General features: G+C 41.7%; 1 protein-coding gene across 1 annotated transcript in view; it reads right to left on the bottom strand.

Moving 5' to 3' along the window:
- The window catches only part of CERS3 (ceramide synthase 3), a 135,526-nt gene that overhangs the window by 98,773 nt on the left and 9,479 nt on the right, over positions 1-27,274 (bottom strand). The window contains exons 2-3 of the mRNA XM_025392216.1: positions 21,552-21,812; positions 14,424-14,511 (exon numbers count right to left, since the gene is read on the bottom strand). The gene's annotated coding sequence lies outside the window, so the exon portion shown is untranslated. The remainder of the gene's footprint in view (positions 1-14,423; positions 14,512-21,551; positions 21,813-27,274) is intronic.

Genomic DNA, 27,274 nt, shown 5'->3' on the forward strand with positions numbered 1-27,274 from the left:
TAGGAAGCCTCCTTCTCAGCTTCATCAACTTTTAACCTTTATACCTTTTAATCTATGGCTTATCCTGAATTTCATGCTGCAGCTGCCTGTTTTTCATTTCTCCTGAGTCAAGCTTGCATCCACGAACCCCAAAAACTAAATAAAAGAAATAAAGACTATAACCAGGTTCAGACCTCAGCATGACTTTAAATTTCATGACTTTATGGAAGAAAAAAAACGGTATGCTTTAAAAAGTAAAATTGAACTCTCCTGAAAAAGTGTCTCTCCCAGATGATGGACGCTTGAAAATAAGGGTGGTCATAGACTCCATAAGCCAATATTTCAGCTCTGGGTGTGGGCTTTAATGGTCCAGGCTACCCCTCCAGCCAGCCTCATCGTCCCTCAAGATGAGATCAGAGGCTAAACAGACAAAAGAAGTGAAGACTGTGACAGTCACTCTTCTCTAATCCTCTCTGCCACTTCAGACTATTAGCAAGAAACAAGTCACATTCTCATGGCCTCTCCATGGCTGCTCTAAGGCCACAGCCTGTGGTAACCCACAGCCAGAACCTCTGGGATCCTTCAGAGTCACATTTACCTGATCCTAGTATACTGGACATGTCATTTTGGACATGCCACCAGCTCAGCACCCAGCCCACATAGTAGTCAGGGAAAATTGCCACCATGTGTGAAGTTAGTGCGATGCCTTTCCCACTGTGAATGCCAAAGGGGGCCATTCTCCATCTGCTGGCATTGACCTGACCTTAGAGCTAGTCATTCAGATGCTTTTCTTGGGACTGAATCTGGAGCAGATAATGCTATCCGGCAGTAGCAGCAGATGGCATCCTGCTGAGGCAGCGGCGGCCGTGACTGCTGCTGCTCAAAAGATAGTCCCGGTCTCTCAGCTTCTTGGATTTCCTGATTGTCTTGGTTTCCACTGTTATCCAAGTCTAGTCCACTAGCCTTCCTTCAATGATGTGAGTTGCCTCTAGGTACTAAGAAAGAGGTAAAAGAGGTAGATTCTATTGCCTATAACCAAGAACCCTGACTTATACATCCAGCATCCTCCACACCCTCCTTTAGAGAAACTGATGACTCCAATTTGGTTGTCTGAACCTAAAGTGTAGCAGAGGTACCTGTTTTTAAGATTCATAACTGGGAAGTACACAGCCTGCAGCATTTGTCAGTTTCTCCCTCTGTTTAGCCTCTGACCTCATCTTGCTGACAATGAGCACTCACTTGCTCATTTGTCCCTTTTTCTTCTTTCTCTCCCATTTTTGTCTCTGCTCTTCCTGTTGGAAATTTGACAATGACACTCTTAGTTACTGCTTAAGGTGGTTTTTCTCCATGTAAAGGAGGCTGCTGGCTTCCCTGAATAGCCTTAAAAAGATGCTTGGTGGATGAAAAAAACATATCACCTATACTGTGAGTAGAACGATACATTTGTGCTGGGTTAACTATGTAAGTATTATAATACTTCAACATTACTCAGATGGAAAGGACAGTTACAAAATATTGAGATGGAGAGATATCTGCATTTTTAAAACCCCACATGTCACTGCTGTGAAAAATTCTTGACCCTTCACAGCAATGATTCTGTCATTTAAGGACCCTGATTGTGAGTCACTCACTTTTTGGTCAGTCTCAGGAGCCCACTGATGCCCACATTAAGTTCTTAGCCCATCTCCCATCTTTAGTCATTTGACTCAATTCTAGCAATTTCTGGCAGTTTAAAAATAAACTCTGTTAACAACTCTTCAGTATCTCTGCTTGGAATTCTCTTGGAAGCAAATGTACTTATTTACCCTTGGGTCATTCCCAGTTCCTTTTTCTCTCTTCAGCTACTCAAGGCCCCTTTTTCTCATCCCTTGTGCATTCTCTAAGTTCTGCAATTTTTACTCATATAAAAATATCAGAAGAAATTGTGATTTTATTTACACAAAAAATGTCTGAGGCTATTTTTTAAATAAGAAATATTTGCAATAAAAATGCCAGCAGTTATTTATTTGTACTTTGGGGGAAGCAATAGGAACGGATGAGGCATCTCAGCCCCAGCTGTGTTTTTTGCTAATACTGTGGAATTCTTAAACCCTATTTTTGACTTGGCAGCCGCCAAAAGTTTCCAAGAAGACAATGTAGCTAATGTAGGGGGTTCATGGTCATTCTTTTCTAACCTCATAGGTATAGAACCTAATGTATAAATGAAGACTGTTGAGCTACTTCCTCAAATGGATGCCATTCCATTCAACCTTAGGACTGAAGGAATAAAACTAACTGGGCCACAAGTTTATCACCATTCGAAGCAACATTTTTGTAAAGTTTTAAAAAATATGACAGTCTAACTCTCGCTGATGTAAGAACTCCAATCCACGATGAGGCTTTGGACAACATCTGGTAATTATTCATCCTATTCATACTGTAAGTTCCACACCAGCTTAGAAGATATCGCTATAGAACATATCCCTCAGATAGAGGAGAGCAACAAGAAACTATCTCTACACAACAGAAGGTCTCTCTCAGACAGAGAGCAGTAACAAGAAATGGCAAGGTGGGCAAACAAGTCAAACTGAAGTAAAGGTATTTTTCTGACTGACAAAGTGAAAGGACGCGCTTGAGTCAACATTCGCAATCTCTGAGTACTATTATGGTTGGAGGATATGAGTTGGCAAGAGCTTTTGAAGGTCAGGTGACCAGCTAGATTATAAGTGACCAGCGTTCTCTGGTGAAGGGAAAGTCAGCTCTGTAACAGAAGGACCTTCTCTGTCTTGCTCACTACTGCCTACTCAGAGCTGGCCACACAGTAGACACCAAACGAGTATTTATTGAACGAATGGATGGAAAGCTTACTGGGGCTAGAATGCATTTTTGAACAATCAAAGAGTGATGCTTCAGCCAAAAATAAAATCTGATTCAATTATCTAAAAACAACCTCATCTTTGTTAGTTGTAAAAAATTCTTAAAATTTGGTTAAAGGGTCGGGTAAACATGTTTATCTACATTAGTCTGTTTGTGCTTTCTTTGGAACCAGCTCTACAAACCCAGCCAAAAAAAAAATGGTATGACTTTAAGATAAAACACAAAGGAAAACATGAGCATCTACGCACCTCCTGTGCACACCGTTAAGACCAAGCCCACTGTAAATTCCAATTCTAAATGCATTTAAAATTGTACCGTTTCACACGAAGAAGACAATGCAAATGATGGAACAATTTAACCTTGAAGGATATTCACTGTGACTAAGTTAGTGCATTTAAAAAAACTATAAATGCTTTAGGCTCTAACTGTAAAAAGAACTGAAGAGAAAAAAAAAAGAAAAATATCCTGTACTTTAATGTAGTGGAGCAATTAACTTACTACAAGACAAAAAATAATTTTAAGGAATTCTCCTATACAAAATTTTACAATTATATTAATTTAAAACCTGGAAGAAATTCATAATAGACTTAGAGATTTTTTAAAAAAGAAGAAAAATTCATAATATTTGTGACAAAAATATGCTGTCACCTCAAAGATGTCATTAAGTGGTATCAGGATGCTCCCAAGTATCCATTTATTCTTTTTAGTCACACACCCCCAGCCCCCACCCAAGTTACACCTGGCATGTAGCCGCCTGCTCCATGAGGCGGTATTCTCCAGCCTCCCCAGACGTGGCACATGTAACTATGCCTGGGTCAATGACATAGGGGTGGAATTGATTTGCATAATCTCCCTAAAGACCAAGCTGCATGTCCTGGTTTCTCTCTGCCTTCCTGATAGCTGCAGATGCAGCTGATAGGACAGGAGTGATTTTTAAAGCCAATTAGCTCATTAGCCCTGGACCACTCATATCTGTACTGTTACATGCAAGAGAAATCAACTTTTATCTTAGTCATTGAATTTTGAGTTATCTTTGTACAATAGGTGAGACTGTGACTCTAATAATACAGAGAAAATAATAGAAAAGATAAGTAAACCAGAGCTATCATTTGTGTTGTTTCCAGGTAGACTGTAAAACATGGAGATTTCTGCTCATCAAAAGATACCATAAAGGTTGGGCGCGGTGACTGACGCCTGTAATCCCAGCACTTTGGGAGGCTGAGGTGGGTGGATCACCTGAGGTCAGGAGTTCGAGATCAGACTGACCAACATGGTGAAACCCCATCTCTACTAAAAATACAAAAATTAGCCAGGTGTGGTGGCAGGCGCCTGTAATCCCAGTTACTCAGGAGGCTGAGGTGGGAGAATCTCTTGAACCCTGGAGGCGGAGGTTGTAGTGAGCCAAGGTTACACCACTACACTCCAGCCTGGGTGACAGAGCAAGACTCCATCTCAAAGAAAACAACAGCTTTAAGAGAATAAAAAAGTCACAGTACAGACTGGGAGAAAATAAGTGCAATATAAAGAACTTATATCTAGAATATATAAAGAACTTCTATAACTCAATTTAAAAAAACAATCCAGGGACTTTTTCCGTCGTAAGTCCATTGGGAGACTGGGTTTCCATTAATACTCTGTTACATGCTCTAGAGAGAAGCATCATAAGTCTTTGCTCTGCTTACAGGGCTTCTTTTATGAAGCTTGGGCCAGTTGTCAAGTTAACGCCTCTCAACTCCAAATTCATCCTTTTTGTCTGCTATGGATTCAATCCGTTTATGTATTTTCCCTTTGCCAGCTGGCCAGGAAACTTTGCCAGAAGAGGGTCATGGAGCAACATGGTGGGAGGAAAGGGTTTCGCTTTTGTGATCTGGGGCACTTACAGTGAAGGGCTCCAGCAGCCCCCAGCCGCCAGCAGATTTTAACACCTCCCTTGGGGGTGTTGTGGCACCGTGCCTCCAGGGACATACCTGCTAACAAGCAGCTCTCCCAGCACCCTATAGAGCAGATTTATGGCAAGTTCCAGAGGGCTGGTTTCCAGCAAGTTCCGCTGGTACCATAAAGACTCCTTTCAAGAGGGTCTGCATGTCAGCCTGCAGGGAGCCTCTTCCTTGGGTGCTCGATATCCCAGAGGTGTGATTGCTTCTTATACGTGCTAGTCCAATATTCATCAGAGTTGTTACTAGCCAATCTCCCATTATTCTAGCCCTGACTGGACCCAGTCTGCCATGATGGAAAAGTCCAACCATCTTTATGTGCCTACTCTAATACTAGATATCAAAGGCTGAGGGTATTCTAAGCAAGTCAAAAAAGGCCTCTGAAGCCCAAATGAGAAGGGAGAGCCCTCTCATTTTCCCTCCTATCACTGTTGGTAGAGTTTGCTTTACTTTATCGTGCTTATAAATTAGGTGATGACTTGAGGTTTCAGGATGATGTGATTCTGCCCTTCTGCTCCCACTGATTCCAAAATTTAAATTAATGTCTCCATGAACCAGCTATCACTTTCTACTAGGGCAATACTTTCTCGTTGTTACTAAATATAATTGGGATATTTTCCTAGCAAAACTAATAAACCTCAAAAATGCCAATTAAACATTTGGCATCTGTGTGTGGTCAAGTTCCCTTTCAGGCCAGAGCTCTCCCCTCATGCTCTTCTCTTCAAGATGTGTTTCTCTTGGCTCTGAAATAAAACTCCGTGATACACTGTGATCTAGGTTGCCATCTATCAGCCCCTTCCTAACCTAAATCTTGAGCCAATGAATTAATTCTTAGAAATGCTCCAGGTAGCTACTGCTGTCTCCTGTTGTGTGCAGAATAAACTCCACTTGGGGAAGGTTCTGTCAGAGGCTTTTTGTCCAAAATGAGTCCGCCTCTGTCTGGAGGCAGCTCCCTATCTTACGTCTACCTGCACTCTCCTGTAACTGAGATGCTTGCAGGAGGGCCCTGGTTGGCTGGACCCCTGCCTACTTTTCCGGTCCTTCTGTGCCCCACTTCCCCTCAGTCTGTGATACTGCAACTGTGAGGGGTCTGCTTTCTAATCTTTGAAAGTAAAAGGCAAAGTTCTTGTTTTCTTTAAATTTTTTTTTTTTTTTTGAGATAAGATCTTGCTCTGTCACCCAGGCTGGAGTTTAGTGGCTCACTGAAGCCTTGACCTTCTGGGCTCAAGCAATACTCCCACCTCAGCCTCCTAAGTAGCTGGGACCACAGGCGTGCACCACCACACCCAGCTAGTTTTTCATTTTTAGTAGTGACAAGGTCTTACTATATTGCCCAGGCTGGTCTCAAACTCCTGGGCTCAAGCAGTCCTTCCACCTCAGCCTTCCAAAGTACTGGAATTACTGTCAAAGTTCTTTTTTTAGCCTTGAGGCATTTGCATAAGCCATTCCTTCTGCCTAGAATGCTCTGCTCACCACTTCACCTCACTCTCTCCTCCTAAATCCTCAAGTCTCCATTTAAGCGTCTATAAGATCCTCATCTAGGCTTTCCAGAGCCCCAGATCCCCCAAGGTTCCATAACCTGGCATACAGGAGGAACAAATAGTAAGTGCTCAATACATATACCATAGCAGTCAAGCACATGGACTTTGGAGCCAGGCTCCTCAGGTCTAAAACCTCGTTCTGACACTTAACTAGCCACGTGCCCATGGACAACTAGCATGACCTCAGTTTCCCCATCTACAAGATGGAGTTGATCATTGTACGTCACCTCCCTGCAGGGTTGTTAGAATGAGTAAGTGGGTAAATGCTTGTAAATTGCTTTATTTCATGTCTGTTAAATGATAAATTGGAGTGAAGCTATTAAATACCATGAAATTGCCCTTCTAAAGAAGGGAACTACATAAACTTCCAGGTTCTAAAATTCTTTAATTGACACTTATTAAGTTAGAAGAAGTTATTTAAAAATAATATTCAGTGCAAACTACCATATAGTAAAATTACTACACGCATCTGTTACTGGTGGCAACATAAATGATAGTATCTTTTTGGAAACGAGATAATAAATTTTAGGAGTCACTAAAATGTTCAAGTGTACCTGGGAATATACATAAAACTGGACACAATTTTTGAAAGCTACAATTAATAAATAACACTTCAATGTCAGTAATACTAGTTTTTAAAAACCAGAATGTTTAAGCATATTTGAAATATTAACTCCAGATAATATCCAGCTAATGTTATAAAATGTATCAACATGAAAAATCCCATGACATATTAAAAAGTAAAACCCAAATTCAAAGTTATATCATACTATGATTATATGATGCATATGATCTCATTATATGATACTATTTTATACATATCATATGTATGTGTGTGGGTATAAAAATAAAAAGTAGAAAGAAACATAAAAAATAATTGGTATACTAAAATGATAAATTCCGGGTGGCTTAAACTTGTTACTACTGGCCGGGTGCGGTGGCTCAAGCCTGTAATCCCAGCACTTTGGGAGGCCGAGACGGGCGGATCACGAGGTCAGGAGATCGAGACCATCCTGGCTAACACGGTGAAACCCCGTCTCTACTAAAAAATACAAAAACTAGCCGGGCGAAGTGGCGGGCGCCTGTGGTCCCAGCTACTCGGGAGGCTGAGGCAGGAGAATGGCGTGAACCCGGGAGGCGGAGCTTGCAGTGAGCTGAGATCCGGCCACTGCACTCCAGCCTGGGCGACAGAGCAAGACTCCGTCTCAAAAAAAAAAAAAAAAAAAAAAAAAATATTGTTACTACTGATTCAACATTAGGAAAATGTATCACTGTTTTCTTAATTGATTATTCAAATCAGTGAAAGCAAATTTTATTCTAAAAATCATGCAACATCTAGCCCAATGCTATAAATATGACGAAAGTGAATCCCAGGGAAATAAAATTGCTTTATCTGAGTAAAGCCAGGAAAGCCAGTGTTTTTCCAATATACACCTAGTTCCCCCTGACCAAATTATGATTTGTTTCACATTAATACTTTAAGAGGCTAATTTTTTATAGTAAATGTTTCATATACAAAAGCTAATGCCTTCACACAGATAATACGTGGATTAAACTGATTTGAAATAAGGCAAGTTTGCTACCTACATAAAAACTTATCACAGCCATTTTACTCACACAAACAGCTAACTACTGGAATCTTTTGGATTTTAACAATTTCAGAGAAAATATAAAGTGTACTCCCTTAGTCAGTAGGAAGACAGGCTCTTGAAATCTACCTGTAAACTGACTTTACAGTGTGGAGGTAATAAAGACACAATAGCACATGGCTTTCCAGGAGGCAGTGCTCACCAAAATGGAATTCTCCCAAGGCCCCTTCACCTTAATCTGCTCAGGCTTGTCTTTGCCCCATCATTACCTCGACAGAGATTATCAAAGGCCTACTCAGGACCCAGGGTGGTAAGTGAGCCAGGAAATTGACTTAAACTGGTAATGTGGATAGAAATTTGCAGAAAAAACAGGTATGACTGAAATCAGAGGGGTGTAAAGCAAAGTTACAGAACAGAAATGTCTTAGAAGAATGTAAATCTTAGGGTTCCAAAAAAAGGGATCCAAGGTGATGGGGAGGAACACTATGAGATTGATAGTTCTGTTTTCAAAGGTAGAACTCCCCTCCCCACCTTTTGGTGGTTCACTTTAGGAATCTAAAATGTAAATTGGTGGCTGGGTAAGTAGGCAATGGTGTTGCAACATTAAGAAATGTTAATCCAAGTAGCATCCTGTCAGCATTTCCTTTCCAATTGCTGGTAAACATCTTGCTCCTCTCCACTGACCACCTTCGCGAACTCTCCTCCCTCGCCTGGAGAACACATCGTGCCTCACAAATTACCCTGTTATTAGTGTCGGGCACAAGTGACTGGTCCAGGCCAGAGCAAAGGAATTGGGAATGTGCTGCCAGTGAGTCACAAAGGGCCTAAGGTGAGTCACCTGGTTCTGTCTCAGTTTTCCCATTTGAGGGACTAAAGGATTGCCTTTAGTGTCTGCAAAGACCTCCTGTGTGCCACTCAAGGGTGCTGCACTGGCTTCTGGTCACCTTATCCAGTTAGAAAGGGGTGGGTAAGGCCGTTATACAAATTGCAAGCTGGCAATTGATGAATACAATAAAAATAACAAACAAAAATGAGTGAATGCAGCACTTCACATACCACAAGCAGCTATAAGTCTTGCACAGAGCCTAAAATCTTTCAAGAGAACGGTGGCTCTACAGTCAGGAAACCTGGTTTGAGGGCCAGTCCTGTCACTTAGTAGCTGAGTGATCTCAGGCAACTCAATCTCTCTGAATCTTTGTTTACTGGCCTGTTACATGGGGCTAATTCCACCTACCACAAAGACCTGTCATTGGACTAAGGGAGATTAGGTATACAGACATACCTGAACACAGTAACCCACAAAGCTGGGTAAGTGTTATGTAGTAAGCTCATCTTATTATCCTCACCTACTGGGCACAGGAAAGAATCAGATGTCAGGCTGGTTTAAACAATAAAATTAAATACTAAGTTTTAAAAGATTCCTCAGAGAGAGAAATGGGAGAACCTCCTATGGCTTCATAGCCTCCTCCCCCATCGTGTTCTCATCTCTCTCACTACTAGATAAAGATAACTGGTTTCACAGCCGTCTTTCAGTAAGGAAAGCCCACATAATGGGTACCAACTGTGCTGAGTAAAATACCCAGGGACAGGTCCTGGAAAGTCTGTGTTGCAGTGTCAGGTGGTTCCAAGCTTTCCAAAGATGGGCCTCACCTGGGAGAATGCCCAGATTTCCCTCCCAACCCCAGCAAACGGGAGTAGGATTTCCAGGACAGGACATGTGAGAACCCAGGACCTAGTGGCTTGCTAATAAAAGGAGTTTGGGAATCTGAATGCCATTTTCACCACTTTCCAACCACATGGCTTAGAGCAAGCGATGTTTTCCTGAATTCCTCACAAAGCCTGAAAACTTAGAACTGTGGTTCTGGAGTCAGGAAGCCCAGTTTGAAGGTCAGTCCTGTCACTGAATAGCTAAGGGATCTTGGGCAAGTCAGTCTGTAAAAATAGACACAACATTTTATGTTTATTTTGTAAGTTCTAGGTTAGGATTAAATAAAGTACATCATGTGTCTCAATTACCTAATGTAATGCCTGGCACAAGGCAAGTGCCCAATATACTGTTGGCATTGGTACTGCAGTCACTATTTACATTTCCTCATCAATGGCACTGTGCCTTCCAAGTGGCACGATGGCCAGCCAGCAGTCCCTCCTTTCCTACAATACCCTGATCAGGGTTTAGGTCAGCCTGACCAAGTGTTGGTGGGGGAGTGGCTTTTCTGAGGGATAGTGTCACTTGCAGGTTGACTCATTTCCTCAGTGACAGCAGGATTTCTTACCTCATAAAACTTGCTTGGGCAGTGCCACCAAAGGAATCATTTTATGAAAAAGAGTAGGACCTAGAGGAGGGTGTGAGGCCACCTCTTGATCAAGAAGGAATTTGGAACATCTGTCTCTCACCCACAGATAAAGAGGAAGCTGGGTCACTTTTAGGAAGGATTTGGGGTTACTAAGGTACACTGATGAAGCAAGCTCCAAATTTTAATATTTTAAAATAAGTTTTTGTTATGTAGTGTTTGCAGTCAGCATTTCCTGTTGTACAGCCCCCGCAAGATAAAGCACCCCTTGGAAAAGAACAGGATGACAAAGATTCTAGTAGTTCTTGGAGGAGGGTGGGGTGCAGCAGGTATGAGCTCCTATGAGCGCCTACAGGAGAGGCAGGGAAATGGTGAAGGAGTGCAGAAAAACATCCCCCAAATACAGTCTCAACTGCTTTCTTTTCAGACTCTGAAATCACAAGAAAAGTCAGAGCAATATCTCTGGCCAAGGGCCAATGGCATTGAGCTAGGGGATTAGGCACCTGTTGGAATAGTTACTGTTTTCTACCTTGAGCAAATGGGGATTGGTCATTCATCTCTCTGGCCACGGCAGCTGCTCCCTCTGTCAGTGATCACCAGCCCTTGCTAATTACTCACCAAGAGAAAATAAACCATAAGACTTCACACTGGAAACAGGCTAATCTTTTCTGTCTAGCCCTGTCTAATGCAAGAACCCTCTTAAAGAAAAAAATATATAACACCCCGATTTTAAATAGATAGAGGGGTGACAGAGAGATAGACAAAGACAAACACAGAATGAGAGAGAGAGGGACAAAGAGAAAGAGACAGAAAGAGACACACACAGAGTGACAGGGACAGACAGGGACAGCGAAAGACAGAAGGACAGAGAGAGAGAGAGAAGGACACAGAGAGAGAGAGAAGGACAGAGAGAGAAAGAGAGAGCATGGCTCATACAGAATATCTGCAGTGCCTGGAACATTAGAGAAAAAATTTCATTTATTCAATTTTTTGATTAATGATTAAATCTATGACTTTGAATTTAGAGATACTTCGCTTACAAAGATGTCTGGCAGAAAAAGTCTTGGGCATATTGTTTGAAAATGTAACATATTATTTAAAAATAAAAATTTCCAGACTTTTCAAATATACATTCTTTCAAAGGAGTATCCTTAAATTTCTGTCAATATGCATTTACACAATTTTCACATCATCTCTCTGCCTATTAGTGAAAATCAGCTGGTATGAATGTGAGATGATACTGTGCTAATACCATACACAGGATTTCCTAGCTCAACACTACACCAGGCACATGATCAGCTCCTTTTCCCTGGGGGATCAGTCAAACATGTGCCAATGTGATCTTCTGATTCTCCTCTATTGATCTTTATCTGGGGTCACTGAGTTCCTAAGCCTTCTTTTTAAAATGCTTTCTTTAAGACTTATTGGATATTTTATTTTAAAAAATTCCTCCAGACTGGGCGTGGTGGCTCATGCCTGTAATCCCAGCACTTTGGGAGGCCAAGGTGGGCGGATTACCTGGTCAGGAGTACGAGATCAGCCTGACCAACATGGTGAAACCATCTCTACTAAAAATACAAAATTAGCCAGGCGTGGTGGTGTGCATTTGTGATCCCAGCTACTCAGGATGCTGAGGCAGGAGAATCACTTGAACCTGGGAGGCAGAGGTTGCAATGAGCCAAGATTGCATCACTGCACTCCAACCTGGGCGACAGAGTGAGATTCTGTCTCAAAAAAAAAAAAAAAAAAAAAAAAAAAAAATCTTCAAAAAATATACTTGGCCAAAGTGCTACTGTGAATCACAAGTCCAGATTTTGTGGAGGAGAATGCTGGAAATGAGACAGTGATGGAAGTGGACTTGGAATTGAACTGACCACTCCGACCCCCTTCACTCCCATCCCCACCTTCCAGCAGCAGCTCCAGGTGCTATGTGAGGGGACTCAGAGTTCCTCAATGTTATTCATGTTCATGAAATTTAAATATAGATATCTTTAGGTTGCTCTAAAGGAAATAAATGCTCTGAAAAAAAAAAAGTGAACAGAAGGGTCATATGATATTCAGCTTCAAATATACCAACTATTACCTGGAATATACATATAAAAGACACTGAACCTACATGGATTCTAAAAATATACCAAGAGACACCCATCTGAGCCTCCGTGATGTCCTCTTGTTTGGGGAGAGGGAGAGCCTTGGATTGTTTCTCTTCCCCGCCCAGTGAAGTTTTTTCTCAGTAAACTGCTCTTCCTGTTAGCACACAAGGTTGGGAATGTCACTCATCTGCCATCTTATGAAATCCCAGCCACTCCAACCTTTGCCACGCTTCTAGGTCGATGTTTATGGAGCATGGAGGTGGAAGAAGAGCAATACTTAGATATTCCACAGCAATTCTGACATTGCTCAGCCTTTGTCACTCTGTCGCACATCAGTCAAAGGTATGATTAAGTGCCATCTGTGTACCAGGACGCTGTGCTTGATCCTCAAGAGCAGCCCCACCCTTACATTTGGCCTTAATTTAAAAAACCCCCACTCTGGCCCTCCTCTGGCCTCACTTCTTCCTTGCGTGAGGAGTCCATGGGTTCAAGGAGACATGCACACCCACATCCATGCCCCCTTTCCAGACTTGCTAGGTGATTAAGGATCCTAGAATTCCCTGCCTGAGCAGCTCTGAGCCCACTTCCAGGACCTGCATGGGCCCTTTTCTAGGTCTGCCCTCTTATAAATGACAGCACAGTATAATGCTAGGCCTGGAGAAGGCCCAAAGAAGACTTGGGGAGGGGAAGGCAGGGAACGTAGCATGCAGTGGCCACATACATGCACACCAGGCTCCTAGTGGAGCAGGACATAAGTGGGGCTGGGAGGAAAGACCAGGCCCAGCTGAGGGCTGGTGCCTCCATTTGTATTCTTGCCCTGTGTCTTGCAAATGTTAGGGGTAGGCCTGTTCACAGGGCCTTGGGATAGGTCTGAACCTCCAGAAGTCCCATGAATTCTGGAAGCCAAAGATCTGTTCCGGCTGTGTAGCCACCAGAGGTGCTGATAGCATGACCAAGACAGACATCCTTATGTGACTCCTAAAGGTCCCACTGGACTGCTCCTTCCCACAGCAAGCACTTTCTTTGTGAGCAGGAAGTATTTCTTCCTCCTATTAGGCTTCCTGTTCACCACTGTCACCTTCACTAAAAAGCAGGCTGGGAAAATACATGTGTGATGAACTGCCTTTGCTGTTTAGCAAAACTTTTGGTAGGAAGGTGTAGAAAATGATAGGCCCAAGGCAGGGTGTTGCCTTGGATGGGAGCCCCTTCTGCCTGAGTCCTCCACTATCCCATTAGGAGTGGGCAGGGTGGGAAGGAGGGGAAGCTCTGTGTGAGCAAGCACAGCTGGTGCAGGGAGAGCATAGACCTGGGATCAGACACCCAGCAGCATGAATATCTGGTTCTTGAAGCTGAAAACTGGGAATAATAACACCAGCTTTTCACAGACCATTGCAAAAAGTAAATGAGATGATTAAAATTATAACAAACAACTGTATATACCACAGCTTACAATGTTGAACCCACAAGCATCCACTCATTGAATCCTTACAACAATAATAATTATTCATGCTTCCAATTTGCAGGTGAACAATGACGTTTAGAGAGATAAAGCAACTTGTTCAAGGTGATACAGAGCCAGTCTCAAATTTAGACATTAACGGTAAAAGTGCAACTCCTCCCCTCTATGTACCTGACTTTGCCTTTCATCAAGTCAATATTTGTGAACATGCTTCATGAATGACTTCCTCGTACAAATGATCATTTTTTATCATTTGGGGTCATATTTTATGATTTTGAAGGAATGTGGTTTTGAAAGTTCCTCCTTACAGGTAAGACGTTGGAAGCTAGAGGCCTGCCCAGCACTGCCAGCTCTTCCTTCCTTCCCATCAGAACAGCAGGTGTTATGGGGGAGGGAAGACCAGAGCACAGACAGCAAATGCCACCGAATGATGGCTCTTTGCTACCTGCTGCTATCACATGAAGCTTTCTCCTGCATCTCCCCTCTCAAAAGGAAAAAATACAAATCTATAGTATTTCATAGAGAATAGCATGGTACTGGCTTTGCCCAAAACTCCACTTGTCCCCAGAATATGCAAAACAGTGACAGATAATCAACTTCTGAGTCACAGATGTTAATTTCCCAAGATTATAGTTAAGAAAACACAGTAGAGATAAAATAAAATAAAATAAAGATAATTACCTGAGTATATATGATAGCTTTCTACTGAGGAACTCAAATACTATATGTATGTATATATATAAATGTCTCCTTTTGTTTCACAACATCCCTGCAGAAACAGAAAAAGAGAAACATAATTAATATACTATACAACTATGCCTGTAAGCATCCTTCTATAATAGGTCTAAAACTTAAGTCAGAGTTTCAAACCAATGGGAGAGCTTGGTGCTGGCAAAGTTGGGCCTACCAGTTTGGACTGGTGCATGGGGCTTTAAAACGATTTCAGCCAACACTGAAAATTCAGGAATTTGCATATAGAAATCCAGATTTGCAGCTTCACTCAGAAACTCAGAAGATTGGCAAGAATCACTGGAGCCATAGGCCTTAAATGGAACACATGGTTACCCACCTGGCCAACTGTTTTCAGGGACCTGACTGACTTTCTAGGGCAGTTAACTTTGTGACTCCTTATGTTGCTAACATTTCTCAATATGAATTATGTCTTCAAGTCAGTGTAACTTGAGCAGAGATAATAAGGGCCTAGCACAGGCTGGTGTAAAAATTACAGTTTGTCATAGCACATAGGTTTTCAAAGGACCAGTCGTGAACCATTAGTGCACTGGTTCCCAACCCTGGTTCTACATGTGAATTCCTTGGGAGAGATTTTTAGACTATGCTTTCTACCTAACCAGATCAACTAAACCAAGATTTCTGAAGGTACAGTCCTGGTATCAGTATTGTCACTGCTGTATTGTCACTGTAATATAACTACTGAAGTATAACATACAGATGGTAAAGTGACAAAGCACAAAAGAATACGACCAGCACCCCAGACTCTTCCTCATGTCTCTCCCTGTCACCACCATGGATTCATGTTGCCTGTTCTTGAACTTTATGTAAAAACAATTGTTTTGAGCACATTCCTTGGCATCTGGATTCTTTCACTCAACTTTCAGGACTGAGACGCATCTCTGTTGTTGCATGTAACAGTAGCAAACTCATTTTCATTGACGTTTTATATTCCATCCCATGACTATATCACAATCTGTTTTCCCATTCTGTTGTTGATGGAAATATGGGTTTGTTTTGAGTTTGGGATTATAACACTTAAAGGTGCCATTTATGAACATTCTTGCACATGCTTTAGGTAAATACGTGAATGCATTTCTATAGAACACATACCTGGGAGTGGAAACGCCAGGTCATAAGGCATATGTATATTCAGCTTAATGAATATTGCTGAACAGTTTTTCAAAGCTGTTGTGACTATTTACACTCCTCCCAGTGATGTATGAGAGTTCCAGTGGTTTCATATCCTTGCCAACATTTATAATGTCTGTCTTTTAAATTTTCACCTTTCTGATGGGTGTGTAGTGGTACTTCACTGCAGTTTTAATCTGCATTCCCCCAGAAAGCTAACAAGGTTAAGTATGTTTCATGTTTCTTGGCTCTCTGAATATGTTTTTCTGTGAAGTACCTGTTCAAACCTCTTGCCCATTTTTCTGTTGTGATAGTCTATCTTTCAGAATTGCCTTGTTTCTGTTTTGGATAGGACTCCTTGTTTGTTACATGCATAACAAGTCATGTTATATGCATGACTCCCTGCATGTTATTTGCATGGCAAATGTCTCCTCTCCTGCAGTTTGTCTTTTACTCTTTTAGTGGTATGCTTTGAGAAACAGAAGTTCTTATTTTTAATGTAACCAATTTATAGATATTTTTCATCATGTTAGTACTTTTTGTATCTTGTTTAAGAAATTGCCGGGTGCGGTGGCTCACACCTGTAATCCCAGCACTTTGGGAGGCCTAGGCGAGCAGATCACAAGGTCAGGAGATCGAGACCATCCTGGCTAATACGGTGAAACCCCGTCTCTACTAAAAATACAAAAAACTATCCGGTCATGGTGGTGGGCACCTGTAGTCCCAGCTACTCAGGAGGCTGAGGCAGGAGAATGGCGTGAACCAGGAGGCAGAGCTTGCAATGAGCCAAGCTTGCGCCACTGCACTCCAGCCTGGGCAACAGAGCAAGACTCTGTCTCAAAAAAAAAAAAGAAAAGAAAAAGAAATCACTGTCTACCCAAGGTCATACACATATTCTGTTTTGTCATCTAGAACAATGCTGTTCAGTAGGAAAAAAATGGGAGTAACATATGTAATTTTAAATTTTCTAGTATTTCAGGTACTCAATAGCCACATGTGGCTAGCAGCTGCCACATTGGACAGTGAAGATCTAGAAGTTATATTGTTTTACCTATCACATCGAGATTAATACTTAGAGCTGTACAAATTTTAAGATGAGACTCAAGACTCATTTATTTGTACATGGACATTCAAATGGCCGTCCTTTCCTGTAGTGCCAATGTTGTCATAAATCAAAGGTCCAAATTTGTGGAGGTTTTTTTCTATCATCTTAGTCCATTGGTCTATTGTTCCCTAGTTGATTATAATTTTCAGAGAGTATTGAGAACCACTACCAGTAGGTCACAAAATTAATTAGTAGTTTATGACCAGAAATTTTGTAAAGTGTAATGAAATGAAATAGAAAACATCAATATCTATAGGTATTGCTTTTATGAAACTATTATTTCAGAATTGTGTATGTGTATGTATCCTAAGTTGAGATCTGAAAAGTATTTCTTGCTATCAGTAATGGTTAAAAACGTTTGAAAATCACTGCAATAGTGTAATCTACACAACAATCACTTAGAAAAATTCAAGTTGCATACAATTTTATAGTCATCCTAGAATAGCTCTGAAGTTTTACTCTTACACAATTAGTTATAGCCCAGAATTCCACATAAGGCAGATCTCTGTTGGAATAAAGCCAGGAAAAGCAAGCTACAGCTAATGGGATAGGAATAGCTCATTATGAAACCCTGTAACTTTGACCCAAAGTGGAATATAGTAATGATCCTGTGATGTGAACATTACAAATGAAAATTGCTAATCTGCAGAATTTGACATTTGTTCAGCATCAGTATATCGTATGTTTTTAAAGTTTTAATCATGTGTCAAACAAGAAAACAAACTTTGAGGGGAAGAAATTGAAGCCAAGTTAGTTATTAAATGATGTCAAGTAATCTTCATTATTGAAGAAAATGCTTTCAGAATGTTTTGTTTAAATTTTGAAATAATTAGTTTATTGTTCAGCTGTGTCAGGGTCAATCCAATCAACAAGTATTTATTGACTATCCAGTAAAATATGTCTGGCAAAGAAATCAAAATAAAACAAATAGACCTTATCCCAGCAGAGAATTAAATGGATTATCACATGATTTTTCTTCACTAAGTACTTCATCTTAGAACATGAATATAGTAAGTAAAAATGGCTTCAAGCTCCTTAATGTAATATTTTACCTCTTCAAATAACCTAAATATATGCCTTACCTGTGAATTTTACACTTTTCTCATTACTGAGAAATGTATGCATCTTTTGGTTGTGTTTTCATATTATGCACATGCACACATGCACACATGTGTGTGTATGCGTGTGAGTGTATGTTTACCAATCCTGAGCAGACAGATTTGGGAATTTTGGTTAAATATCTTAGTTTCCTGGTATTTCCTAAAGATTTAACTCAGGAAACAATAAAAAGGAAACTTTCCATTAGATCGAAATATACAATCCCAACACCAGCACAAATCGTCTCCACAGATTTTCCAGCGGCCAGGTAGGCCAAAAAATAAATAACCAGAACCCTTTAATTTTATATTTGAGTAGCAAGAAGATACTCACAGATGGAGAAATTTAAAATTCTCATATTTGGGAAAGGTAAAATTTATTTCATGAACATCCAAGTCAAATCTCATCAGAGCTATTTTCTATTTATTAATGGAACTTCTCAGCCTTGAAATTATGATAATAACAACCTTTGGAAGTGATCTAACTGAAGCCCATTTACAATTGAACATCTGTCCACCATCAACAGAAAGCCCTGTGGAGAATTGTGGCTGTTACAGTTTTGTACAAGGTCAAAGATTCTTAATCTCTCCGTTCACTTGCCAATTGGGGTTTTTATACATAACCCTAATTTATTTATTTTAATTAGACTTTTAGCTTCATTTGTTTTCATCATTTAAAATTCCAGCTACAAGGACAAATCTTAAGGCAGTACATACAGTATGGCTGTAAAATGATGGACTTGATTGTTGCACAGGACTTAGGAAAATAAATCCTGCTACTTTAGAATACCTTCTTTCATACTGCCAACTGTCTGGTCTGTCTAGGGTCGGCACAAGGATTTCTTCAGTCATCCTAGGTCCACTCAGTAAATAAAACCACAAACTCCGCCTATATAAGATCAGTTAGATTGTTGTAGTGTGTGTTGAGGTGTTTCCAGGAGAAAAAAGAATCTACCTGCAGCTGATTCCAGAGAGAGCTTCCCTGTGTTCCCCTCTGCTATCTCTCTGCTATGATCTGAAGTTTCTCCAGATTCAAATATAGAGACAGATTGCCAAAACACCATTCTTGATGCCAGCTGGCCTACTTGATGAACTTGACTGAAGGCTTTTTGCCAAAACATAAGTCAATCGCTTTTGTCCCAAATCCATCCTTATAAAGGTGTATATCTGCAGGTCAATCTTTGCATCGCATCCCTAAATTCGTGTTGGGGAGGGCTTGGAAAGTCCAAGCTTGTTGTGTGGATGGCTTGGGGCCCAAGATAAATGAACAGTTGCCACGATACACTCTGTGCTCTGTGAGCGAAGGGAGCTCCCTTGGAGCCAGCCCAGCACCCTCCTTCCATGAGCACTCTGCCAGCTCCTGGCAGTGCTTCTGCTGTGGTGTGGAGGCCAGGGAAAACCCACATAAACTGTGTGTGTGTGTGTGTGTGTGTGTGTGTGTGTGTGTGTGTGTAAAAACATAACTTTCCTGGCCTACCACAACAAACTGACTTTTGAAAAAGAAGTATCTAATGTTCTTGCTCTTTGCCTGATTTTACTGTGCTTTGGGGGATTTTTGGCATAGGACATTCAGTACTTTGCTTAAGGGGCTGTTTGAAAGCTGGATCAGCTCCACAAAGGAAGATAATTGCAAAGTGATTTCCCAAGAAAGTACACTAGGATATAAGGAACAAGTACCAGTGGAAAGGCAACTCCCTGAGGGCAGGGACTTGTCTACTTTGTTCACTGGTGGTACCCCCAGTCCTAGAACAGGATCCAACATGTCAAGAGCATGAAGAAATCACTGCAAAATGGGGAAATTAATACTGTTTACCAAGGGCCTACCCTCTGTCAGGTCCTACGGAAGGCATTTGACATACCCTGCCTTTTTATGCCTTATAATAAACAACCTCGTTTGATGGATGTTATAATAATTATCTTATAAATAAGGAAACTGAGATTTGAAGAATTTCACTGATTCCAGGGTCACACCTGGAATCCCAGCACTTTGGGAGGCTGAGGTGGGCACATCACTTAAGGCCAGGAGTTCAAGACTAGACTGACCAACATGGCAAAACTCCCATCTCTACTAAAAATACAAAAAAAAAAATTAGCTTGGTATGGTGTCACATGCCTGTACTCCCAGCTACTTGGGAGGTTGAGGCATGAGAATCACTTGAACCCAGGAAGCAGAGGTTGCAGAGAGCCAAGATCATGCCACTGCACTCCAGCCTCAGTGACAGAGCAAGACTCCATCACAAAAAAATAAAAAAGGAATTTCAGTGACTTGCCAGGGTCACAGTTAGTAAGCAGGATTCAGGAATTTGAATTTTGATCTGTCTTTCTAATCAATGTTCTGTCCACCACACCAAGCCTTCCCCCAGCAGCAGAAGCAAGCGATAAATTGATTGATTTTGGCCTTTTGTTATAAGATACCAAGTTAGAGTGTTTGAATATTATCATGGCTTCAGGAATCCCTCCACACAACAAGGACCCTGTGAGGGGTTAATGGAATTGAATGGGAATATAGAATGGGCTGAAATCATATATCTTAGTGTGTAGAAAGGCAATAAAACTGTGGCTTTCTCACATCCCTACTGTACCACTGTAAATCTCACTAAGCCTCAATTCCTCATCTGAAAGTGGCATATCATGAGCCCTAAATGGGAAAATGCATGTACACACAGCAAGGACTTAGTAAATGTAGATTATTATTAGCCCAGAATGATCTTCAAACTTATGTAAATCAATTTGATTGATACTTTAGAAAAAGGCAGAAATATTGTTAATGAGAGGACCACACAATTATTACCTTTATGAACATATACTTATTTTCTCTTTAAAGAATTTGTCCCTTTTTCCAGAAATTCTGTTGATGAAATTATAAATGGAAACCCCTTTTAAGAAAAACAAAAGGCTTATAGGGGGAAGGCAATGAAAAGGTGAAGTTTCAAGTCAAACACTCACTTATGGTAGAGAAGGCACTTGAACATTGTGGGTTAATGAATAAATTAAAATTCATTATCTGGTCAGCCCTAAAGGTTTATTTCCCTTGCTTTGTGTAAAGCTTTCAAAAAAATAAAAACGCTTAACAGAACATTCTTGCTAAACGTTTGCTTGGATCAGAAAAAGTAGTTTGATTTTGTTTCATTTCTTTTGCATGAGACTGGCAACCTTAGAACTAAACAGCTAATTTCTCCTGGCATGACATTGAGCACTATATCTCTCAGGACAGCAGCAGCTTAGGAAGGCTTGCCACTAGGGGTGAGCAAGTCCCACCTTGTTCTCAGTTTAAGGCACTCTGAGACGGTCTGAAATGGCCTTTGCCATGCCACCTGGCAAAGATCTGTGGTGACCCCTTTCATTCCGCCTGGAGTCAGGGCTTTCCTAATAAACCAAGCTATGCCGAGTATTCAGCGCATGTGATTTCATTGCCCAAACCATTCTTCCTAACCCTCAATGAATCAGTTTAAACTCGCCCGAGAGCAATGCAGGTCAGGAGTGGAAGTTTGGACTCAACATTTACCCTCCACTACTAAACACTTACAAGCAAAACTCTACAAAGCAAAGGGCCCCAAGTCTGTCTTTTCTGTATTTCTCCCAAACATCAGACTTCATTTAGCTGCCTCTCCCCCACTCTCTGTCTCCTCTCCCTCTCTCTGTCACGCACCCAGGCACACATACACCCACAAGCTCACACACGGAATCACGGCCACCTTGGTTTTGAAAGTCGTCAAATTCTAACTACATCAATGAGATGGTGCCTACCTTTCTGAAATGTCAGTCCACAAAAGGTGCCCCTTGCTTGTGAAGTGTAGTCAGAGAGCAGCTTCCAGCATTCCAGCCAGCTTCGTTCTCCTCAGAGAGCAACACACCTCATCTCTGCGTAAGCCCTGAAATTCCTTCAGAGACCCACCCTCCAAAGTTGCAAGTCGAGATTTCTGACTGAGGGCAGTCAGTGACGTGAGGCGAAGCTACTGGATGGCACCTCAGGTTCTTCCTGATGGGATGTTGCTTCCTGTTTCGCCACTTTGAGAAAAGAAAACTGGAATTCAGTCAGACATTGAGTTACAAATGCATCAATTGCCTCATCGTTGTCGCCTTTTGGTGCACACAGTCATTCATCAACAGGATGATCTTGCTGTTTGTATTAAAAGGAAAGGGCTTATGCGCAGAGAACCCCAAAACACCAGTCATAACCCTGCACTGTCCTAGGAGCTGGTTTGACAAGTATAGTACTCTCCAGAAAACAGGCAGGGCTCTTGCTAACTAAATCACCACCATGCCACAAAACTCATCCACTAAGGGCATTGGTCCACAGGAATGTGATTTATCTGCCTTCTTCCTAGGAATTGAGAAAAAAAATACTTTTTTGAATCATATAGCCGCCAAAAAATAAAATAGTCTGGCAATCTTTTCTTTTTAGAACAGTCAGATATAATTTGTATTTTTATCTGTTTGTCTCTAAGAACAATCATCATAGGTAAAGACAGATAAGCTCATTAGTATCAGGAAATAAACATTGTTGCTTGTCTCCATGTGCTTGAACCACTACAATTTCAAAGGCAAGTGTGGATGCATTTTATAGTGTTCATTTGAGATGTAACCTTTGAAGCCATTTTCACTTTCTTTTGCCTGAAGATGAAACAACTCTGGGCTTGGATTATTTAAAGGTGCTTTGACAAGTAGAGAGCTTCAACAAGTTGATTCCTGTATCACTCATAAACCAAACATTAGCAGTACCGCCCACTCTGAGAGCCTGATTCTCATTAGCTGTCTTCAACTGCTGAAAGACAGTTTTCCTTTTTCATCAGCTAATAGATGACCGCAAATTAAAAATAGACTGGATGCAGATAAAGGGAAATGCCAGTTTCAAATTCATTGAAGCTCCAAAGTTTCTCAGATTTCACTAATGAATTTAGTTCAAAGAGAGAAGATTGATAAATGCCCTTCCTTTCACTGGGTACTTCTCACTCAATGCTTCATAGTCTGCCTTTCTCTTCGAAGACTTTCTCTTTTTCATTAATGGGCTCATACATTTTTAAAACCATCTGGCAGAAGTGTTGAACTTAAAGCACTGAGATAGGCTCAGCTCAGGTCTGCCTCATTTCCTGCCAGGAGATCACTGCAGAATTGGTTTCCTGACATGAGGCTTTCTATGTCTGGTCCATCTTCATCCAATTGTCACCTAACTCATGTTCCCATTCTCATTTCTTTTTCTTCTGCTGATTAAACTCTACCAGCCACTTTCCTCCTATAGGATCAAGACCAGGTTCCTTGGCACAATGGCCTGGTTGCAACCTGCTGCTCCAGGACCTCCTTTTGCCCTTTCCCACTATATTCCAGACACAACATTGGGCAGCTTCTGGGCCCTTGCCATGAGCTGCTCTCTCGCCTCTGTGCGTAATGAAAGTCTGAATCCTGCTCAAGCTTCTCTAGCCTCGGCCCTCTCTGTTCTGTAGGCATACCTTTATTGCAACACTTACTACACTATCACAACTTAACTGATTTTTGTATCTGCTTCCCCACTACTTTGGGAATCGTCACTGGACAAGTCTTAGATGTCTTTCTATCCCTGGAGCTCAGCTGTTCAATACTGGTCAAACAATTAGTACCCCAAACTGTGATCATCCAACACTCATTTTTAATCCAGGGATATCTTGGAAAAGAATGCTCCTGAACCCTATTTTGGACTCTCTTTCTCAGAATTAAACAAGCCAAAAGAATATTGGGGAACGAGGCTGGGCATAGTAGCTCACACCTGTAATCCCAGCACTTGGGAGGCCGAGGTGGGAGGATCCCTCGAGGTCAGGAGTTTGAGACCAGCCTGGCCACCATGGTGAAACCCGATCTCTATTAAAAATACAAAAAATCTCTACTAAAAATACAAAAAAAAAAAAAAAAATGTGGGCGTGGTGGCAGGCCCCTGTAAGCCCAGCTACTTGGGAGGCTGCGGCAGGAGAATTCCTTGAACCCAGGAAGCAGAGGTTACAGTGAGCCAAGATCATGCCACTGCACTCCGGCCTGGGTGACAGAGCGAGACTCTGTCTCAAACAAACAAACAAACAGACAGACAAACAAAAAAACCCAACATTGTAGAACCACATGTTTTCATGCTTTGTTTTAGTCACTTCTATAATGAAACACATGTTATTTGCTGATAAAATATAATGTTCAAATCAAATCAGAACTATTCAGACATAGTTCTATAACTCCTGTTTAATCAAAAGAACCCCGTCAGCATCTGCTATCTTTTTTTGAGTCACCGTCAAGGTGTAATTCTTCCCTCTTCTTTAGGGATAAGATGTAAAAATGAGACTATTGCATAACTTGTGCTAGAGGGATGAGAGTGAAGAATTTTGAGGGTTTGCTGGTGAAGACTTTGTGGGAGCTGTGGATCTATGTGTAAGTCAAGTCATCTCCTCCATAGCTCCTCTGAGGAAAATAACCAAGGGCAGGAAATAGGCCATGTGTGGAGTTGAAAACAAAAGCAAATATGGTTCTCTCAAGGATTTCTAAGTTGATTCCTTTTTTCTTCTCTTTCTTACTTGTGCCTCACCATAAATGTATCAGTGCATTGCTAAGAGAAAAGACAGAACCCCAGGAAGCATTATAGGAAAGAGCAAGATGCATGCATGTGGGTGTCATTTCTCCTAGGTAGTACTTAGCTGTTTCCTTTTATGAGAAAACTGAAGCAGTGAGTTGAGACATTAAATCAGTTTTATATTGTGAATCCTCATGAATAGATATTAAGTCACTTATTAGCATGTTAATGATTCACTGCATTTTAAAAAGTGAACATCGGACCTCTGACAAATGAAATGTAGACAATTAAGCATGACAGTGGAGAGGTGTTGGAAGCAGTAGAGGTGCATTACAAAGCGTCTACTTGGTGACTTTCACATAGTAAATTGGGAAGGAGAGAGATAGGAGCAGTGTAGACCAGAGACAAACCCAGTCAAGGTTCTGGAGGGCCACTTAGGAACTAGAAGAGGAAAACACAGTAAGCCGGATGCAGGAAAATTGACTCTGGGCACCAGCAGCAAGATACTGCGCCAAAAGCTCTCCTAGCCAAGGGCAGAGGTCCCATAGATGCATGGGTATAGATGGGGAAGAAGGGGAAGCAGGCAACTTCTAAGCTGCATTTTATGCTTTCAGCCTATCCTTAACCTAATTTCCTAGAGAAGAAAATGTAAGAATCAACCGACTTTTCCCTCAAAGGAAGGAATCCCTTCCAAGAAACTTAACAAATACAGGTTTGGACTTATTGTGCTTAACCTAACCGGCAAAACTTTTGAGGTTTTACTATCAACAAACTGTTTTCCTCTCATGTTTTATCTTACCATTTTCATAGACCTTTCAAATGCTATTTGTTCACAGACAGAAATTTAAGTCAAAATGCTACCAAACTACCAGGTGCAGTGGCTCACACCTGCAATCCCAGCACTTTGGGAGGCCAACGCAGGAGGATTGCTTGAGTCCAGGAGATCACGACCAGCCTGGACAACATGGCAAAATCCTGTCTCTACAAGAAAAAATAATAATAATAAAAATAGCTGGGTATGGTAGCTGTGGTCCCAGCTACTTGGGAAGCTGAGGTGGGAGGATCACCTTAGCCTGTGAAGTCAAGGTTGCAGGGAGCTGTAATCCACCCAATACACTCCAAACTGAGCGACAGAGTAAGACCAAACTGCATTCTTTAAAGAAGTGTGTGGAAAAACTCCTGTGGGATAATATGAAACAAGCAAATGTCTTCACAAGTGGTTCCCCACTACACTGGGAATTCTCAAGGGACATGACTTAGGCATCTTTATATCCCTGGATCAATACCTGCCCCAATCAAATTGGAAGCCTATGTCTTATTGTCATAAAATCATCTCACCTCCCTGACACAATGATTCCTCTAGATCCCCACATGGATGATAGGATGAGAGGACCTGAATTTTATCCTCCCTTCCCCCCTCCACTCCGCTTCCACACTCACCCTGGCCCAGGGTTGAAAGCCTCTCTGCCGGATGACCTGAGAGGCCATTTGGTGACAAAGTGAGAAAACTAAGGAGAAGACCCTCTGTTGTCAAATTATTAGGAGAACAAGTGCTTCCCTGCATCCAGACTCCCCTGGGGGCCTCCCTCCCTACAAACTCCAGCCCCTCTCCTGCTTCATTTTCCTCCACGTCACCTGTCACCTTCTAACTTACTGTATCTCTTATCTGCCTCTCCCCCATGTAAGCTTCAGGAGGACTGGAATTTTCATCTGCCGTGTTCAGTGCTAAATCCCCAGGGGTTAGAACAGTTCCTGGCACAGAGTTGACACTTGATGCTGACAGCATACATTTATGTATCTATATATTTGCCATTGTGTCTCTTCCTCTCTACCACAGTAGGTAGTTACTTTTTGAAAGCCAATTCACTGGGCTCCTTCCTTCCTTCCTCCCTCCTTCCCTCCCTCCCTCCCTCCTTCCTTCCTTCCCTCCCTCCCTCCCTCCTTCCTTCCTTCCCTCCCTCCCTCCTTCCTTCCTTCCTTCCTTCTTCCTTTTTTGAGATGGAGTCTTGCTCTGTCACCCAGGCTGGAGTGCAATGGCATGATCGCAGCTTACTGCAACCACCGCTTCCCGGATTCAAGCAATTCTCCTGCCTCAGTCCCCCAAGTAGCTGGAATTACAGGCACGTATCACCATGCCCAGCTAATTTTTTTGTATTTTTAGTAGAGACAGGGTTTCACCATGTTAGCCAGTATGGTCTCAATCTCCTGACCTTGTGATTCACCTGCCTCAGCCTCCCAAAGTGCTGGGATTACAGGCGTAAGCCACTGTGTCCAGCCCATTGCGTTCTTTCAAAACTTGAAGTCAGTATGCTGTGTCATGAAGGAGGTCAGCTCTGAGTTTGCTGGGAAACAGGGGGATTTTTCCCTTGAAGAGTTTAGTCAATACTGAGAACTTCATGCAAAGGAGTCTTAGAATTAATTAGCATGTACTCTGGGAAGGCTACGGTGCTATATGCAGGCCAGACCACGTCACCATGTGAGCAGGCTCTCAACACAACTGTCTCCCTCAGCTCACCACCTCCTCTGAGGGCTGGCCAGATGGGTAATGGCCACTTATGCCTACAGCCCCTGGCTATAGGTGTGGCTGTCAATGATGGGACAGGACATGGCTCAACTTGCCTCCTCTAGAAAATGTTCATTGCTAACCCCCAATACCACTTTGTGCTCACTATGTGACCTTATTCTTATTAGCTGTGTGACTCCAGACAAGATACTTAACCTCTCAGTCCTCAGGTTTCTCAACTTCAAAATGAGGAAAATAATAGTGATACTTACAGAGTTGTAAAAACATTGAATGAGTTAATATATTGAAAAGCACTTAGAATAATACCTGGCTCATAGCAAGCACAATGTGAATATTAGCTAAGATTATGGTTATGATGACTATAATTATTAGTAGTATTGTAAAAGGAAAATAAATCTTGGGACCCCAAAATCGCTAAGCTAA

The sequence above is a fragment of the Theropithecus gelada genome, chromosome 7b (genome assembly GCF_003255815.1).
Source record: "Theropithecus gelada isolate Dixy chromosome 7b, Tgel_1.0, whole genome shotgun sequence".
Lineage (NCBI taxonomy): Eukaryota > Metazoa > Chordata > Mammalia > Primates > Cercopithecidae > Theropithecus > Theropithecus gelada.